Below are 19,375 nucleotides of genomic sequence, written 5' to 3'. Positions count from 1 at the left end.
TCCACCCAATTAATTCTTGATATCCTTCTGTAGGCCCATAACTCGAAGGCTTCTAATCTGTACGAAACATCTTTCTTTAATGTCCAAGTCTCCAACCCATAAAATAATACGGAGAAGACATAACATCTTTAAAGAAATTGTAATATCCCTGCCCCAGATAGACCGGTCTAGTTAGACTCAAAAATAGGAGTGAGGTTACAATAATTACCATCAAGTTGAAAATTGGCGGGATTGTTCAAAATACTATCATAAATGAAATCTAAAAAGTCCTCATAAATCCGACCCGAGCAAAAAAATTTACGTGGGGTCAAAGGTCACCAAATATGGTTTTTAGCGATTATCAGCGAAACGGTAAGTTTTATCATAAAATTAGTTCTAACAACAAATGTAGATTAGATAATTATCTATAAAAAATATCATAATACTTTTTTTCGTAAGAGTTACCGTTTTTGAGATATAACGATTCAAAGAGTTGAAAGAGTTCTAATCGTCATATTTATGTATTAGTACACCACGTATATACATCACTGAAGCTGTAATACAAGTAAACATAATATATCGGTCAACTTAATTATATTATATTACACATAATATAACAATACTTATATTATATACTTATATTACACACTTGCCAACTTATTGGTCAACTTATATTACACATAACAGTATAAGATATAATATAATGTTTCTACTATACACCTTGCGGTCTACCGAGAGATGCAATGTATAAGCTGTATTATATCACAGTGCCAACAAAAAAATCTTTACAAAGTGAATATAACGCGAAAGTAATAAGAATTATTATTTCAATTTTACGGCTTATTCCGAACAAAAATAGTAAATTGATATGACAAAGTATTAACTTATAATAATTCTTCTTACTTATGCGTCTTATTCAATTTGTAAAGATCGGTTTTGTCGGAATAAACACTTTCTATAGGTACGTCGGCTAATCTAATCACCCTACCTACTCTTTTCTCAGAAGGGTTTGAACATGATAATGAAAGCCAACTTTCTAATAGGCAAAATGTTTATTGCTAAGTACTAATAAATATTTCAATATATAGTAAACTTTATGCAAATTTAGTTTGTTTACTATTATGCAAATTACACCGTTATCTTCCTGGGTGGCGAAATCCTTCAGGTAGATGACACCCTGTAGGTATTAATTAGTCTTGAGTACTACTCCGAAGTGAAAATACGTGTTAAACCTAATTTTACTTAAATGTGCTGAAGTTTAAAGAAACTAATTCCACTCCACAAGAAGTAATTTCCAACGGAATTAGCTTTCTTCTCTCTATGTATAGAGCGCCTAAAAAACTATGTGCTTAGATAAGTTTCGATATGCATGTTTCTTTAAAAATACTCAAAATAAAAAACAAGTGCAATTATCTTGTCTTCCTTCAACCTCAGAGGTTGCTCATCAACATCTTTTTCGAGTATATTACCAAGTTCAAGTGTGGCTTGGTTATCAGCTAGATCCAAAAGACTGGGGATGGAAATTAGTCGACAGTTCATTAGAACCAATTCAAACTTTACTCCCACCTGCGCCGGAAAAACTCCTGAACACAATTTTTTGCAACTGTAAAAAGGTATGTAGCTCTAAATGTGGTTGCAAAAAAGTTAGACTGTTTTGTTCGGTAGCATGCACTAATTGTCAAAACCGGTCGTGCTCCAATGTTGAATCACCAACAATTGAGGATTCATTTGATTCTATCGAGGAGCCATGCGATGTGTCATTATTGGGGCAATTTACTTGCACCCACGATGAACAAGGATAAGAAGAACAAGAAGAAGAAGAAGAACTAGAAGGTGAAGAAGAAGAAGAACAAGGAGAATAGGAAGCAGAAGTATTAGAAAATTATGAACCAGTTGGATAAATTTCCCTTTTTTTTAATTTATACCGCTTTTTATAACTTTTATCATTTTTAACCCTTGCTAATATCAATTATTCAATAGCTTCAAATTAAACAGATAACAGATCCGTGGAATAGGCCTGATGTTGATTGCTGAGATGAATTAAGAAATTGTTGCACTTTGATTTGACGAATATATTGAAATAAAATATTATACAAAAACATGTATGCTACACTCAAAGTCTTTAGATGAACTGTTGACTGCGTTCCTTCTTCCTTCGTTGGGATAGCAGAGGGGCAAAGGGAACATACATTAAAAGGCGCACACATCAGGGGCGGCGTTGCACAATGGCTCGAACATACTCCCCACCTTGAAAGGCTCCTTTCAATCATCTAGAGGTAGTGGACATATTTTGTTGAACCCACGTTTAATGATGCCAGTAGAAGTCTTGATTGTAGCTACTCGATTGATGTTGTCCCTTCCAGGATGTACACTGAGTATTCGACCTAGCTGCCAATGGGTTGGATTGATGTTGTCGTCCTTTATAAGGACCAAGGCTCCATCTGTGAGAGACTCTTGATTTTTCTTCCAGCGTCCCTTGACTTGTAGCTGGGAGATGTACTCGGTTTTCCATCTTGCCCAAAAGTTTTGGCACATCTGCTGGAGAAGCTGGTATCGATTTAGTCTGGTGACCTTTATATCGGTTAGATCTTGGTCTGGAACTGCTATGATTGGTTTTCCAATAAGAAAGTGAGCAGGTGTTAAAGGACTGAGGTCATTAGGATCTGGACTAATAGGAGAAAGAGGGCGTGAGTTTAAAATTGCCTCTATTTGAATTATTAAAGTTTGAAACTCTTCATAAATAAGCGCAGTTTTTGACAAAACTCGTTTTAGATGTAATTTAGATGATTTTACTCCGGCTTCCCAGAGTCCACCAAAATGAGGTGAATAGGGCGGTATAAATTGCCATTCAATTTCTAGGGAATTTGTTAGTGACCATAATTTGTCTCTTAATTCAGGTGCATTTAAAAGAGATGCTAATTCTCGTTGAGCACCTATAAAATTGCTTCCATTATCTGAGAATATTTTTTCGGGTTTTCCTCTGCGGGACACGAACCTTCGTAAGGCTTGTAAAAATGCTTCAGATGAGAGACTTGAAATCAATTCTAGGTGTACGGCCTTGGTGCTAAAGCAAATGAAAAGACCTATGTAACATTTAGTGGTTTTGCATCCACGACCCTTTTTGTCTTTTATGAGAAATGGACCTGCATAATCAACACCCGTTATTGTAAATGGACTAGAAGGCATTACTCTAGCACTAGGAAGATTTCCCATAATAGGCTGAATGGTTTTTGCATTAAATCTAAAGCATCTTACACACTTTCTGACAGTAGCACGAGCTAAGTTGCGACCGGATGTGGGCCAGTAAATATCTCTTATAGTATTGAGAAGTAACTGAGCACCACCGTGTAGTAATATAAGATGTTGTTCTTGAAACAATAGTTTTGTGAAATGATGATTCCCATTAATTAGAATGGGGTGTTTTTTATTGAAATTGTAGTCAGAATACTTGAGTCTACCGCCAACGCGCAAAATATTCTGACGGTCTAGAAATGGAGTGAGACCACATAACCTATTCTTTGATGCCAGGTACTTGTTGTTTGATAAATCTTTAATTTCGTTACAGAATGATTGATTTTGACTAACCTTGATCAATGCATTTAGAGAATACTTTAGCTCCGATAATGTCAAAACACCGGTGTTGCGATTATTTCTGTTAGCACAATTATTTACAAATCTGAAGATGTAACTCGTGACTACACATCTTAGAGAAATTAGAGAATCGATCAAACGGAAAGCTCAAAGTATCTGGTGCATTTTGAGCTAATAGAGTTTGAGTTTTTAGCTCTGGTAGGTGGTCTACTTTAAATTGTTCATTGGGCCAAAATTGTGAGCCTAGAATTATCCAAGATGGACCATGCCACCATGTTTCAGAATTTAATATTTGACTGGGAAACATGCCTCTTGAAATTAAATCTGCTGGATTTTCCTTGGTTGAAATATACTTCCACTGGTAATTTTTCGTTAGTGATTGTATTTCCGACACACGGTTACCTGTGAAAGTTTTTAGTAAATTTGGACTGGTTCTTACCCAAGCCAGCGTTATAGTTGAATCGGACCAAAGAAAATATTGATTAAATTTTAGATTTATGGAAGTCTGAACTTTATCAACTAGGCGAGCCAATAGCACGGCACCGCAAAGCTCTAGACGAGGAATACTGACTGTTTTTACAGGTGCAACCTTGGATTTTGCACACAACAAACTTACTTGTACCCTACCATTTTTATCGGAACTGCTAATATATACACAGGCACCATATGCACGTTCTGATGCATCACAGAACCCGTGCAACTGCAATTCTGTTGAATTGCATAATATAGCATGCCGTGATATTGACAAATTGTTCAATAGAGGAAGTTCGTTTTGCAAGCTGATCCATTTAGAATAGAGTTCTTCAGGTAGATTGTCATCCCAGGATAATTTATTGCACCATAGGTTTTGCATAATGATTTTACCTATGATAGTACATGGGCTTAATAGACCTAGAGGATCAAAGATTTTTGATATTGAAGATAAAATGGATCTCTTAGTGATTTTATGTTTAGACAAATTTGTATTGATATGATAAAATAAACTATCATTCGAACACGACCATATTAGCCCTAAAGTCTTGGTCTTATTGTCATCGCTTGGAAACTCTAAAATGTCGAAAGCTGAATCAGAATTTGATATATCCTTTAGAACTTGTGAGTTGTTGGAACACCATTGTCTCAGGTGAAAACAACCGGTGTCTAATACCTTGGATACATTGCTGCAAATCTCTTGAGCCTCTTGAATAGAATCAGCTCCGGTTAGCATATCGTCGACATAAAAGTCTTCCTTGATTATTCTTGCAACCTTTGGCTTGGAATCTTCAACCTCATTTGCTAATTGTACCAAACAACGTATAGCGAGAAAACTAGCTGAAGCTTGACCGTAGGTGACAGTGTTTAACTCGTACGTTTGTAAGGGTTTTGAAGGATCTTGACGCCATATGATCCGCTGCAATGATCGCTGTTCTGGATTTATTAGGACTTGCCGATACATTTTAGCGATATCGGCAGACACGACATAGGCATATTTTCGAAATCTCAAAATTATAGAAAATAGGTCGTGTTGAAGAATAGGTCCTAGTAGTTGAATATTATTTAAAGATATTCCATTTGTAGTAGGAGCAGATGCATCGAAAACAACGCGTAGTTTTGTAGTAACGGAAGATTCTTTTGTTACTCCATGATGAGGTATATAGTATTGACATTGACCATCATTTTGGTCTAATATAGCTGACATGTGATTGAGTTTCTCGTATTCGGTCATAAATTCAATGTATCGTGATTGCAATGTAGGATTTTTGACCAAACGTCTTTCAAGAGCATAGAATCGTTGCTCCGCGTGAATTCTTGATTCGCCTAAGCTTTCTGGTCCTTGTTTTAAGGGTAGATTTACAACAAATCGCCCTTTGGTATTTCTTGTTGTACTTGTTTTGAATATTTCTTCACATAAAATCTCATCTTGTGAAAAAACCTTGTGATTATCTAGTTCTTCAAGCTCCCAAAATCTAGCGAGAGCTTGAGACAGTGCTTGATTGGCACTAATATTGCATGAAACCGTATTGGGACTAGCGGCTCCAAGAGTTCCGGAAACAATCCATCCAAGTTTAGTTTCTTGTAGATGGGGCTTATTTTTCCCTAAGGATATTTTGTTGGCACCTAGAAGTTGCCAGAACAGATCCGCTCCAATAAGCATATCAATTGAAGAGGGTTTGAAAAACTCGGGATCTGCAAGTTTGATATTGTGGGGAAATTGCAACTCGGAGATACTAAGAAGGTTAGCTGGCACATAACCCGTAATTTCTGGTAAGATATAGCAAGTCAAACTGGCCTGGAAGGTATTATATTTGGATTTGATTGATACCTGGCACTTGGTTTTGACAGAAGAAATGTTATTGGTTATGCCGAATATTGACAAATTAGTGTTTTGAGTGGGAAGATTGAGTTTTTGTTGAATGCCTTCTGTTATGAAGGAAGTTTGGGATCCGCAATCAAGGAGAGCTCTAATTGAGTGAAGATTGTTTTGATTGTCACAAATGAGAACGTATGCGGTAGATAATAAAACCTGTCCTACCGATATAGAATTAGATACGCTGCTATTTAGTACATTTGTGCTCCCTTCACCTGAGCATTGCTCACTTAACGGAGTGTCATTTTTATCGTCATGGAGAAGTGTATTATGATTTGATTTGCACTTCTTACATGGACCCAATTTGCACTTATGTTTAGTGTGTCCTTCTCTTAGACAATTAGGGCATAATGTTGCTGTTTGATTAACGAACTGGATTCTATCGCAGACCGAAAGTTTTAGGCAATCGTTGCATCTGTATATTGAATGTTCACCCTTACAAAATGAACAAGTGTAGTGTCCAGACATGAAAACCTTTGTTGTCTTCGCGGTCCGAGAAACCTGATGTGATTTATTATTGTGTGTGTTAGGTGAAATATTATTTTTGTAATTTAAAGAGTCTACAAAATTAGCTCGCTCACGCAAAAATGTCAGAAATTGGTCGGAAGTAGGTGATTTGGTTGTATTACGCGTTTGTCTCGTCCAATCGCTTAGAGATGCGTTGTCGATTTTTTGACAAAACCAAAATATTAACAAACAATCCCAATTTTGAATAGATTGACCTAATTGCTGTATTGCTCCCAAATGTTTTGAGATATTGTCAGCTAATTGTTGTAACTTATCATGCGAACCCTTGTTAATAGATTCCAAAAGAAATAAAGCACCTATGTGATCATGCAATAGTTTTTTAGTAATATCGAATCTTTCGCACAACGTATCCCATGCTACTGTAAAGTTATCCGCGGTGTACCGAATGTTGCTTATAGATGCCGCAGCATTGCCTTCTAGAGCACCCCGCAAATAGAAAAACTTTTCAATATTGCTTAGGTTATTGTTCTGGTGAATAATGCTAGTAAACTCGAGCCACTGTTCAAACTGTCCGCTGAACTTTTTTAGAGAAATATCCGGCAGCTTTATACCACCTGATCGACCTGGTGCACATGTGGAACCGTCGTGATTTTTTAACAATAATTTTGCTGTAGCTATAATATTATAAAATTTAGTTTCAAATGAATCCAGCTCTTTACCGAGTTCATCTAGTGCAGCATTGTCAGACATTAATTCAATATCGCTATTAATATTTTTAAATTCTATTAGTAGATATGTAGAATCATTGACTCTCTCTTTTAGAGTAAAAATATCTAAATCAGTTAATTTGTCTTTTTTGAGTGTATCTAAATATTTTTCAAAGCTTGTCAGAGAGCGTTCGATGGTAGCTCTTTTTTGTTTTAAAATTTTTATATCTGAATCAGACATTTTAATTAGATAAAATAAATTTAATTAAATAGTAAAGATTTTAATTATTAATAAAAACCGTAAAAAATTCAAAATGAATTATATTTGATTATTTGTGTTAATTCTAATTAGATTTTATTTCAATTTCCTATTTAAATTTATTTAATTAATTTCTATTATTAACAAAGAAAAAATTTAAAATGAATTCGATTTAATAAAAAAGAAAAGAAAAAGTTATTATGAATTCGCCCTGTATAAAACTGTATCATAAAACATAACATGCAACCCTATGCATCGGCAATTAAAAACAGATAAAATATTTGGTAAACATCTGTGAGGGTGTAAGGAAATGAGAGACTCACTTTCTTTATCGCTGCGCTGCCTGGCTCGCTGGGGCACTCAAGAAGGGTCGGTGTCGATTCTAAAAATAGCTCTCGTCTCGGGATGTGGAATGATGAGTTTAAAATCGACTATTTGGCGGCCCTTAATGTTGGAATGTATTTTTTTTAATTAATACACTTAATTAGTATTTATTGCACTGGAACGCATTCGCTCGTGAGGACCATGAAAATGATGTTGATTGCTGAGATGAATTAAGAAATTGTTGCACTTTGATTTGACGAATATATTGAAATAAAATATTATACAAAAACATGTATGCTACACTCAAAGTCTTTAGATGAACTGTTGACTGCGTTCCTTCTTCCTTCGTTGGGATGGCAGAGGGGCAAAGGGAACATACATTAAAAGGCGCACACATCAGGGGCGGCGTTGCACAATGGCTCGAACAAGGCCTACTGGGGAAACCACGTTAAAAAAACGCGCTAAGTGCACTATCTCAAAGGTGGTGTGGAAACGTGTGCGCATATGATGACGATTACAACTTTTTGAATCGTTGTATCTCAAAAACGGTAACTCTTACGAAAAAAAGTATTAAGATATTTTTTATAGATAATTATCTAATCTACATTTGTTGTTAGAACTAATTTTATGATAAAACTTACCGTTTCGCTGAAAATCGCGTAAATTTTTTAGCTCGGGTTGGATTTATGAGGACTTTTTAGATTTCATTTATGATGGTAATTTGAACAATCCTGCCAATTTTCAACTTGATGGTAATTTTGTACCCTCGGATGTGTAAGTTGACCGGAGTAGAATCCTTTTTTCAGTTTGTTGAAAGAATTTCTTGCCTATCCTATGCTTGCTTTAATCTTTTCTGTGTATTCATTATTTTCATTAATTATTGCACCCAGATATTTATATTTTTCAACTTTTTTAATGTTTTCCATGTTCCGTGTTTTCCATGTATTGTTATTGTTAATAGTCCAGAAAGCCACTGCGCATCCGCTAGGAAAAATATTCTGATTCGGATTTTTTGCACAATCTTACTCAAAAAGGGCCCCTTTTAACAAATTTTCATGTTGCCAGGTCCAAAAATGGGTCAAACATTTTTTAAACGTTTTTTTTTTGTTTTTTTCCTAAAATTATGTTTTTTGCATTGAACAAAGTTTTCTTAGGTTTTTTGGTTCATTTCAAACAGAAAAGGTCTTTAGTGACTTTTCTCTAAAGTTGATATTTTTGACATATAAGCGATTAAAAATTTAAAAATTGCTAAATCGGCCATTTTTGACCCTCAAAAACTATGTGAAAACCTGAAATTTTCAATGTTGCCAAGGTAGGTAGATATATTCTTTAAACATCGATTGATGAAATGCTGAAGAGTTTTTGCAATACAATATCGAAAACCCCTTTGTTTTTTAATTGCTAATCAAGCGGGCGCGACACTGTTTTCAACCGTTGAATGTATATGTAATATTCGTAAATATCTGTGCGGAAAAATATTCTGAATCAATTATTTTTCAGCATCTTGCTTGAAAAGGTCCCCTTTTAACAAAGGGCCTAGCCGGGTAAGATGATGAAAAGTGCCCCCAACTCGATTCGAATTCCATATAGGTCACCGTTTAGCATATATAGTGAAACTAACTTTCTGAAATTTTTAGCCCCGTAGGTGGTCATGTGACCCACCTAGAGCCTAATTAGGCTTTTTCAGTTTTTATTTTTTATCTCAGCCGCATCGAGAACTAGCGAAAAACTTTAAATAAAAAAGTTGTAAGCTTGAAAAAAGTCTGTCCGAATTTTTTTTTTTTTTAATTTTTGGCAGGAAATTAAAATTTTAGAACGATTTTAAAATTTTAAATGAGTATAAAAAAATAACTAAGACATTCGTTTTCACGAAAAAAATATATAACGTGTATTTTTGCATAATATTTCACCCTGAATTTTTTCAAATTTTTAAAATTGGTGAAACGCACCTTAAAAATAAAAAACCGCATTTTTTCGGTTTTTTTTTCGTTTTTTGATACAATTTTATACATATTTTTCAAAAAAGGTAATACCGTCACTACAATAGGTAAAAAACTGAAAAATAATTGGGGTTTGCTTAATAAAATTTTTTTGTAATCCCATCCATTTTCAATATACAGGGCGTTGAAGAAAACAAAATTTTACACATTTTTTACGATTTTGCCGAAAGTACTGGCAACATTGTAATAAAATTTGGCGAGTTTTAAGAGGTAGTTGTTGTGCATTTTTTGACATACAATTAAGAATTTTATATTTATCATTAGCGCGTATACGGGTAATAGTCTGAACTTTTTAAAGATAGTACGCCACTGACATATTTCAAATTAACAATCCTTTTTGAATTCCTCGTTTAATTTGTGACAAAAAATCTATCTTCCTATTTTTTCATACGACGCGCCATTTTTATTCAAAAAATAAAACATCTTAACCCTGACAAAGTATTCGAACTTCTGTTAGTAGTTTCTACATCTACATACGTAAACTCGTACGTCCATTATAAAAACTAATTCGAATACTTTGGAAGCGTTAAGATATTTTATTTTTTGCAGCAAAACGGCGCCTCGTATGAAAAAAATGATAAGATAGTTTTTTTATCGCAAATTGAATGAGGAATTTAAAAATGATTGTTAATTTGAAATATGTCAGTGGCGTACTATCTTTTTTCTTTGAAAAGTTCAGACCATTACCCCTAAGCGCGCCAATGATGAATATCAAATCCTTAATTGTATGTCAAAACATGTACAATAACTACCTCTTAAAACCCGCCAAGTTTTATTACAATGTTGCCAGTAGTTTCGGCAAAATCGTAAAAAATGTGTAAAATTTTGTTTTCTTCAATCGTGTATCTTGAAAATGGATGGTGTTACAAAAAATTTTTATTAAGCAAACCCCAATTCTTTTTAAATTTTTTACCTTTTCCGTGACGGTGTTACCTTTTTTGAAAAATATGTATAAAATTGTATCAAAAGACGAAAAAAAAACCGAAAAAATGCGGTTTTTTATTTTTGAAGGTGCGTTTCACCAATTTTAAAAATTTGAAAAAATTCAGGGTGAAATATTATGCAAAAATACACCTTATATATTTTTTTCGTGAAAACGAATGTCTTAGTTATTTTTTTATACTCATTTAAAATTTTAAAATCGTTCTAAAATTTAAATTTCCCGCCAAAAATTAAAAAAATTTTCGCACAGAACTTTTTAAATCTTACAAATTTTTTATTTAAAGTTTTTCGCTAGTTCTCGATGCGGCTGAGATAAAAAATAAAAACATAAAAAGCCTAATTAGGCTCTAGGTGGGTCACATGACCACCTAGGGGGCTAAAAATTTCAGAAAGTTAGTTTCACTATATATGATAAACGGTGACCTATACGGAATTCGAATCGAGTTGGGGGCACTTTTCATCATCTTACCCGGCTAGGCCCTTTGCATGTTGCCAGGATCAAAAAGCAGTCAAAAATTTTTTTGTTTGTTTTTTCTTTAAACTAATTTTTTTTTAGTTTTTTTGGATCATTCCAAATAGAAAAGATCTTAAGGCCATCGGTACATAATTCGCAAATATTTTACAGCTATCCCTACTTTTTCTGTCTTTACACGGCAAATTACGTGTAGTAAAATTCACACTGGTATGGATAAGTAAATATTACTAATTAGAATGTCATTCTACTTGACAATGTCATCATTAACTTTAAAGAGATCGCTTTTGAATGTTCTTGGATAACTGTTATTTGTATAATTACAAATTATTAATTCAGTTAATAAATGTGATAATTTTTTCAGTAACTATGTATTCAGTGATTGTAATAATTTATATGTACAACAAAAATTAATACTCAATCGAGAAAAGAGGAAAAGTGTTAAAGTGATTTTTTAATAATATATTGTTACTATGGAACGCTTACAATTTTGAACATCTTTAACAAAAAAATACTTGGCTCGTAGAATATATCCTGGTCCATTCTCTGCTTGGATCGTCCATAAATAACAAACAATTAACTTTTTATTAAGTTCACGTCTTAAATCAATTATTTATCAAATACACTATCAATTTAATCAGCAACTCAAAATATTCCCGATGCCATGTCAAATATTTAAAACTGTCACTGTCTTGTCATCATATTCTATTTGACTCAGTGCGTTGTATGACAAAGATAGCGAATGTTCAATTTGGAAAATATCACCACGGACATAGTGTCCATTTTTTTCGAATCCTGAAAAAACTAATAAATATTTTTTAAAAATTTAAACGCAGAATTAAAGACTAATTTTTTATCGAGGGCCGAAAGTCCCTTAGAATATATAAAAAGTTTCTTTTGAATGAGATATTTGAAATTAAAAATCACACTACATTTTCTCTTAGTTTTTCACCCCTGTAACTAATTAAAATAAACATTATAAAGTTTTCAGGGACTTTCGACCCTCGGTAAGAACGTAATCTTTCATTCTCAGTTTAAATTTTTCAAAAATACTTATTAGTTTTCTTAGGATTCGAAAAAAATGAATCCCCATTTAAATACCATTGCAGCCGAAAATACGTACCCATCCCCTTAAGTAACTTTTCTCTATACGTGGTAGTTTTCGAGATAAAAGCGATTGAAAATTAAAAAATTGCAAAATCGGGCATTTTTAACCCTCAAAAACTATGTGAAAAAACGAAAATTTCAATGTTACCAATGTATATAAATACTCAATAAAATCTATTGATGAAATCCCGAAGAGCTTTTTGCAATACAATACCGAAAACCCCTTTGTTTTTTAATTGCGAATCAAGCGGACGCGACACTATTTTCAACCGTTTCATGTAGGTATATGGCAACATACAAATTTGTTAATAGGGAACCTTTTCAAGCAAGGTAGTGAAAAAAATTGAATCAGAATATTTTTCCGCAAATATACAGGGTGTCCCGAAAAGATTGGTCATAAATTATACCACGCATTTTCGGGTCAAAAACAGTTCGATTGAACCTAACTTACCTTAGTACAAATGTGCTCACAAAAAAAGTTACAGCCCTTTGAAGTTACAAAATAAAAATCGATTTTTTTTAATATATCGAAAACTATTAGAGATTTGTTCTTGAAAATAGACATGTATCATTGTTATGGCAGGAACATCTTAAAATAAAATTATAGTGAAATTTGTCCACCTCATAAAAATTTTATGGGGGTTTTGTTCCCTTAAACCCCCCCAAACTTTTGTGTACGTTCAAATTAATTCATTATTGTGGTACCATTAGTTAAACACAACGTTTTTAAAACTTTTTTGCCTCTTAGTATTTTTTCTATAAGCGAGTTTTTATCGAGATGCGGCTTCTTTTTTAATATATTTACATAAAAATTGTATGGGGGTTTTGTTTCTTTAAACCCCCCAAATGTTTGTGTACGTTCCAATGAAACTATTATTGTGGTACCATCAGTTAAACACAGTGTTTTTAAAACTTTTTTGCCTCTTAGTATTTTTTTGATAAATCACCTTTTATCGAGATGTGGCTTCTTTTTCAAAATAAACCTAAAAATGTAAATTATAAATAAATTTTCAGATTATTAACAGGTCTCCATAATCGTACTTAACCATATACAAGTATGTGGTGGATTCGACAAATATTCAAAATATCTCAATAAACGCTGGCTTATCGAAAAAGTACTGAGAGGCCAAAAAGTTTTAAAAACATTGTGTTTAACTAAAGGTGCCACAATAATAATTTAATTGGAACGTACACAAAAGTTTGGGGGGGCTTAAGGGAACAAAACCCCATAAAATTTTTATGGGGAGCACAAATTTCACTGTAATTTTTTTTTAAGATGAAGCTACCACAAAGATGCCACATGTCCATTTTTAATAAAAAATCTTTAAGAGTGTTATATATGAAAAAAAATCGATTTTTATTTTGTAACTTCAAAGGGGTGTAACTTTTTTTGTGTGCACTATTGTATATAGGTAAGTGAGGTTCAATCAACCTATTTTTGACCCAAGAATCTGTGGTATAATTTATGACCAATCTTTTATTTACGCATATTACATTCAATGTTGTAATATACATGTAACGGTTGAAAATAGTGTAGCGGCCGCTGGATTATCAATTAAAAACCAAAGGGCTTTTCAATATTGTATTGCAAAAAACTCTTCGGGGTGTCATCAATCGATGTTTAAAGAATATCTATCTACCTTGGAAACATTGAAATTTTCAGTTTTTCACATAGTTTTTAAGGGTTAAATATGGCCGATTTCGCAATTTTTAAATTTTTAATCGCTTATATGCCAAAAACTATCGACTTTAGAGAAAAGTGACTAAAGAACTTTCCTGTTTGGAATGATCAAAAAAACAAAAAACTTTGTTGGATGCAAAAAAAATAATTTTAGGAAAAAAACAAAAAAAAAAACGTTTAAAAAATTTTTTACCCACTTTTGGACCTGGCAACATCCAAAGGACCCCGCAACACTCCTTATGGAAAAGTGGTCCCAGTCCAATTTAACGAAAGTTTGGTCAATGATACTTCTCGATGTGTAGATTAAAAAAGTCCATGGGACCTGGGTCTGAATAACTACTATTCTCGAGCTACAGCCTTCTGCAGTTATTGGATTCGAGGTCGGACGTTGAATGCACTAATTCACAGTCAAGTGAACGAAAATATTTATAATTGGAAGAATATAGACTCATTTTCTTCATGCATACTTGCGTCTTGTATATGAATTTGTGGTCAAAAATCGATGCATCGTATTTTAGTCTTCAGGAAACCTCCGAAAAGTCCTCAGAAATCCAAAGAAGTGCGATATAAAATGTGCTACTAGAGTGCTGTAAGAATTATCATGTTTTTATGAATGCTTCACAGTTATGCAATACCAGCAAAGCTGCAATTCCGCCTTACCTTTAGAATACTACTGAACAGTGGCGGATCTAGGGGGGAATGGGGGAATTCCCCCCGTAACACGGTCTAGAACTAAAGAAAAAGTTGTCGGAACATAAAAATACATTAGCTGACATGAAACTTATCCCGCATATCAGATATGATGGTAGGGGAGCCCAAGCGGGGATTTTTGCAGTAACTTGAGCGCGTCAGATTATCATATGGGGAGAACCCTGGTACGTTGTAGATGTATATATAATCATATATTGGCTGTTAACACAGGGGAGTTCGTTAAGGGGGGGCCCGAAAAAACAATCTCTCCTTAAAAATATTCGAAATTGTCAGATTAAGATAAGGTAAGTTAAGGGCATGCAAAACAGTGTATATTTCAAAAATCTGACGTTTTGAGCGGGGCGTAAGGAAATGGGTGAGTTAAAAAGTTTCACAAAAAAAAAGCGAATAATTCGCGAAATGAACGTTAGATCGAAAAACTAAAAAATACGTGTTCAATATTTTACAAAAATCTATCGAATGATACCAAACACGACCCCCCACGGAGAAGGGTGGGGGGTATATTTAAAATTTTAAATACAAATCCCGCGATATTTCGCAAAATAAACATGAAATCGAAAAACTGCAAAATACACTTAGGGCCGGTATTTCAATAGCTACTTAAGCTTTTGCTTAGCTAAGCCTGTGTCAAAAGTTAAGGAGAAGCTTAAGCTGGGTGCCGTATTTCCATCATTCTCTAAATATATAACTAAACTGATGCTCAACTGTAAATTTAATTGGTTTGGTACCTCTGAATACGTCAAATTGCCAGAGCTAACTGTTCTGAGGTAAAAACCACCACTGTTGACATTTAATGTTATCTTGTCATCTGTATCAATGTTATTTTTACTTCACTTAATTTTGTGTACATGGTACATGTTTTTTTTTATTGTCTATAGTGTTTTTAGTTTATTGTCTATATTTTCTCTGGTTATATTTTTATTGTTATTTTGTTTGCATAAGCAATAGATCCGTCTTTGTAATTTTGTTTATTGGATATATTCCTTAAAATGTCAAATTGGAATGTAAGTTTATTTTTGTAAAATAAATATACCTACCAAGCATTGTAGAAATAAACAATTTTCATGTGCCTACACATTCCAAAAGTAGTCAGAATTTTAATAATCGTTATTACGATTAATAAATTAATAGATCATTATTTAATAATCCAATAATAACGTTATTACTTAAAAGTTGGTTTTCAAAACAACTATATATTTAATAATCTATAGAAGTAACCTCAAAAAACAGAAAACAAATTTTAAGCAAAGGCTTAAACCAGCTCCCGCGCGAGCTTAAAATTATTTGGTTTAAGCCTAGGCTTAAGCCTCAAATTGAAGTGGAAATACAGGCATCTAAGCTTAAGCAAAGGCTTAAAGTAAGCTTTGGCTTAAGTGAGGTTGGAAATACCGGCCCTTAATCAATATTTTTGAAAAATCTATCGAATGGTATCAAACACGAACCCCCACGGTGGTGGGGTGGGGGGTTACTTTAAAATCTTAAATAGGAGCCCTAAATTTTTATTCTATATTTGGATTCTTTATGTAAAAATAAGCAACTTTTATTCGAAACATTTTTTCAAATTCTGGATAGATGGCGCTATAATCGGAAAAAACGATTGTTGGAAATGGAAAATTAAATTAAAAATAGAAAGTCCCCACTAAAATGGAAAACTTTACTTAACTTTTTTTTGTCTTAGGACCTACTCTTCACAACCCAATAGGTCCCCAAAGCGCTCGAGTGACTGCACATTTAACATACTTCGCCCCCCTACTATAAGTCAAGTAGAGAACATGGACTTGATCTCAATACGAAAAAATCAAAGTACCTGGTAGTCAGTAAACGCTAAATATTAATGTTGTTCTGAAGCTATTTCTTTGGGGCATTTTTGTAATTAACTATTCTAAATGGGAAAGCCAAATTTCAACTAAAAAAATGGTTTTATTTTGACAACGACGTCCGATGTGGACGTCGAAACGTTAATAAAATAATTTTTCTTAATTGTGGCTTACTTTCCATTTATAATAGTTAATTGCTAAATATTAATTACAATTGTCCATGGAAAAATTGGGTTAAAGTCATCTTCGACTATCGTTACGTATCGTACGTTAATATTTTGCTGATTTCGGTTAGATGCATCATATGTCTTGTTAACTAACGACCTATCAGGATATTATTTAACATTGAAAATATAGAAAATATTTGAACTCTTATGAATCCCGGTTCATCCATATTCTCATCAAGTTGAAACTCTTCGTCATTGTCACTAATTATTTTATCTTGTATGTAACGGTGCCAGTTTAATTTGATATATCTCAATCGTAAGGTATTTTAGGTCTTCTAAGTCAAAAATAGGAAGATGGCAAAATCATGATTATGAAGCTTTCTCTATTGACCATTTCTTCTAATCAGATTATCAATCTCAACTCTATCTTGTACAACATTAGGAATTAATTACCTCTGTAATAATTGTTGAGCATCTTCAGCTGTAGCACCTTCCATTGTACAATATTTTGTATTAAAAAGTTCATCATTACTGGTTCTAGAACCCCTAGTGGACCTCGGCCTGTTCAAAAATCAGCTTCTGTTCCTTCATATCCTTCGCTTTGGTTTTCCAATTTCGTACTCTTAACACCCGTAACTCGTCTTCCACCTTGTCCTTAAATCGTACTCTGGACCTACGTATTTTCCTCACACCATCCGGTCCTTGGTTATAAATGAGTTTTGATGGCTTCATCTCTTTATTCTCGTTAAATGAAGAACAATTTTTTTCTTTAATTTTGGAGCATTTTACGGGTGGAATTACCCCATTTCTCCCCTAGATCCGCCACTGTTAAGTAGTATTCTAAAGATCAGGCGGAACTGCAGTTTTGCTGGTATTGCATAACTGTCAAGCACTCATGAAAACATGATAATTCTTACATCGCTCTAGTAGGACATTTTATATCGCACTTCTTTAGCTTTCTGAGGACTTTTCGGAGGTTTTCTGAAGACTAAAATATGATGCATTTATTTTTTACTACGAATTCATATACAACACGCAAGTATGCATGAAGAAAATAACTCTTTCTTCTTCCAATAATAAATATTTTCGTTCACTTGACTGTGAATTAGTGCATTCAACGTAAACCGAGCATTCGAATCCAATAACTCCAGAAGGCGGTAGTTCGAGAATAGTAGTTATTCAGACCCAGGTCCCATGGACTTTTTTAATCGACACATCGAGAAGTATCATTGACCAAACTTTCGTTAAATTTGACCGGGACCACTTTTCCATAAGGAGTGTTGCGGGGTCCTTTGTTAAAAGGGATCCTTTTTGAGTAAGATTGTGCAAAAAATCAGAATCAGAATATTTTTCCTAGCGGATGCGCAGTGGCTTTCTGGACTATAAGTCGTTGTACATTATTAATAACAACCATTTTGTACATAAACAAATTGGTCTGTCCTTTTATTGATTGCGCATTATAGTACTTACAGTGTATGAAGGTGAAAATCTACTATTACCTCCTAGGTCTGGATCCCGCGTATGAAAAAAAAAGTTGATTAATAGCAAGCTGAAAATTTGTTAATAGCTTAAGGGTGTCTAGTCGGATAAACTTTGATATATGAGAACACTGGAACAGGGGCAGTTTTAATTGTGGAACAGGTTAAAAATTTGGAACGGTCACACCACAAAAACGGCACATTTATTTTGTCCTACAGAACAGACTTAAACTCTCCGAACAGAGATTAAACTCTCATGCAAAAATCAGACTGCTATATATCACCTGTCATAATTCCTGTCATTTGACATATTCTACATGTCCCACTCATTAAAACGCCCATTTGGTGATAAATAGCAGTCTGATTTTTGCATGAGAGTTTAATCTCTGTTCGAAGAGTTTAAGTCTGTTCTGTCGGACAAAATACATGTGCCGTTTTCGTGGTCTGACCGTTCCAAATTTTTAACCTGTTTCACAATTAAAACTTCCCCTGTTCCAGTGTTCCCATATATCAAAGTTTGCCCGACTAGACACCCTTAAACTATTAACAAATTTTCAGCTTGCTATTAATCAGCTTTTTTTTCATACGCGGGATCCAGACCTATCCAATTTCGGACGTAAGTAGAACAATTTCATAAATCGATAGAGGGGCAAATTTGTTATCTCAAGTTATTAAAATACATCAATACTTTTTGTAGAAGTAATACGTTAATATAAAAGTTTTTAATTTTTCGTGAAAAAACGCATGAATTAAAGCGGTTTTTCATAAATAACTCAAAAACTATTAAGTTTTTACAAAAAAGTTATCATTATCAAAATTGAAGCTAATAAAAAAAATCTTATAATATTATGGTATAGTTAGACCCAAACCCAGACATCCAAAGTGAAAGTTATCCTCCAACACCAAATTGTTCTATATGGTCCACATAATGTTCAGAAAAAAGTCACACCATTTTGAGCGTCGGGTTTGAGGGGGGGGGGGAGTTTTAAGTTTTTCGTCAATATTTCTAAAATTAAGCGGTTTAGCATGAACAACCCTCTACACAAAATTGTTCTACATTAAATTTGAAATAAAAAAGCCCTATGCATAACCCTTCTAAAATGAACGGTTCCAAAGTTTTTTTTTTATTTGTGACTTTAGCACTTAGCTATTTAGCCAGATACAACTTGATAATAATTAATACTAATACAAAAAAAACTATTAAACCTAATACAAATCATTAAAAAGAAAACCATATTATTCTAATTTACTTAATACTAAATAAAAAAAGTGTCTATCTATACCTACTATTGCAAACAGGTCATAATAGTCAAAAGAAAAAAAAC

General features: G+C 33.5%; 1 protein-coding gene across 1 annotated transcript in view; it reads left to right on the top strand.

Annotated features, from left to right (window-relative positions):
* The window catches only part of LOC114329412 (uncharacterized), a 241,311-nt gene that overhangs the window by 101,139 nt on the left and 120,797 nt on the right, over window positions 1-19,375 (top strand). The window lies entirely within an intron of this gene.

This window comes from Diabrotica virgifera, chromosome 7 (genome assembly GCF_917563875.1).
Source record: "Diabrotica virgifera virgifera chromosome 7, PGI_DIABVI_V3a".
NCBI lineage: Eukaryota > Metazoa > Arthropoda > Insecta > Coleoptera > Chrysomelidae > Diabrotica > Diabrotica virgifera.
This window is presented reverse-complemented; position numbering and strand designations above follow the sequence as displayed.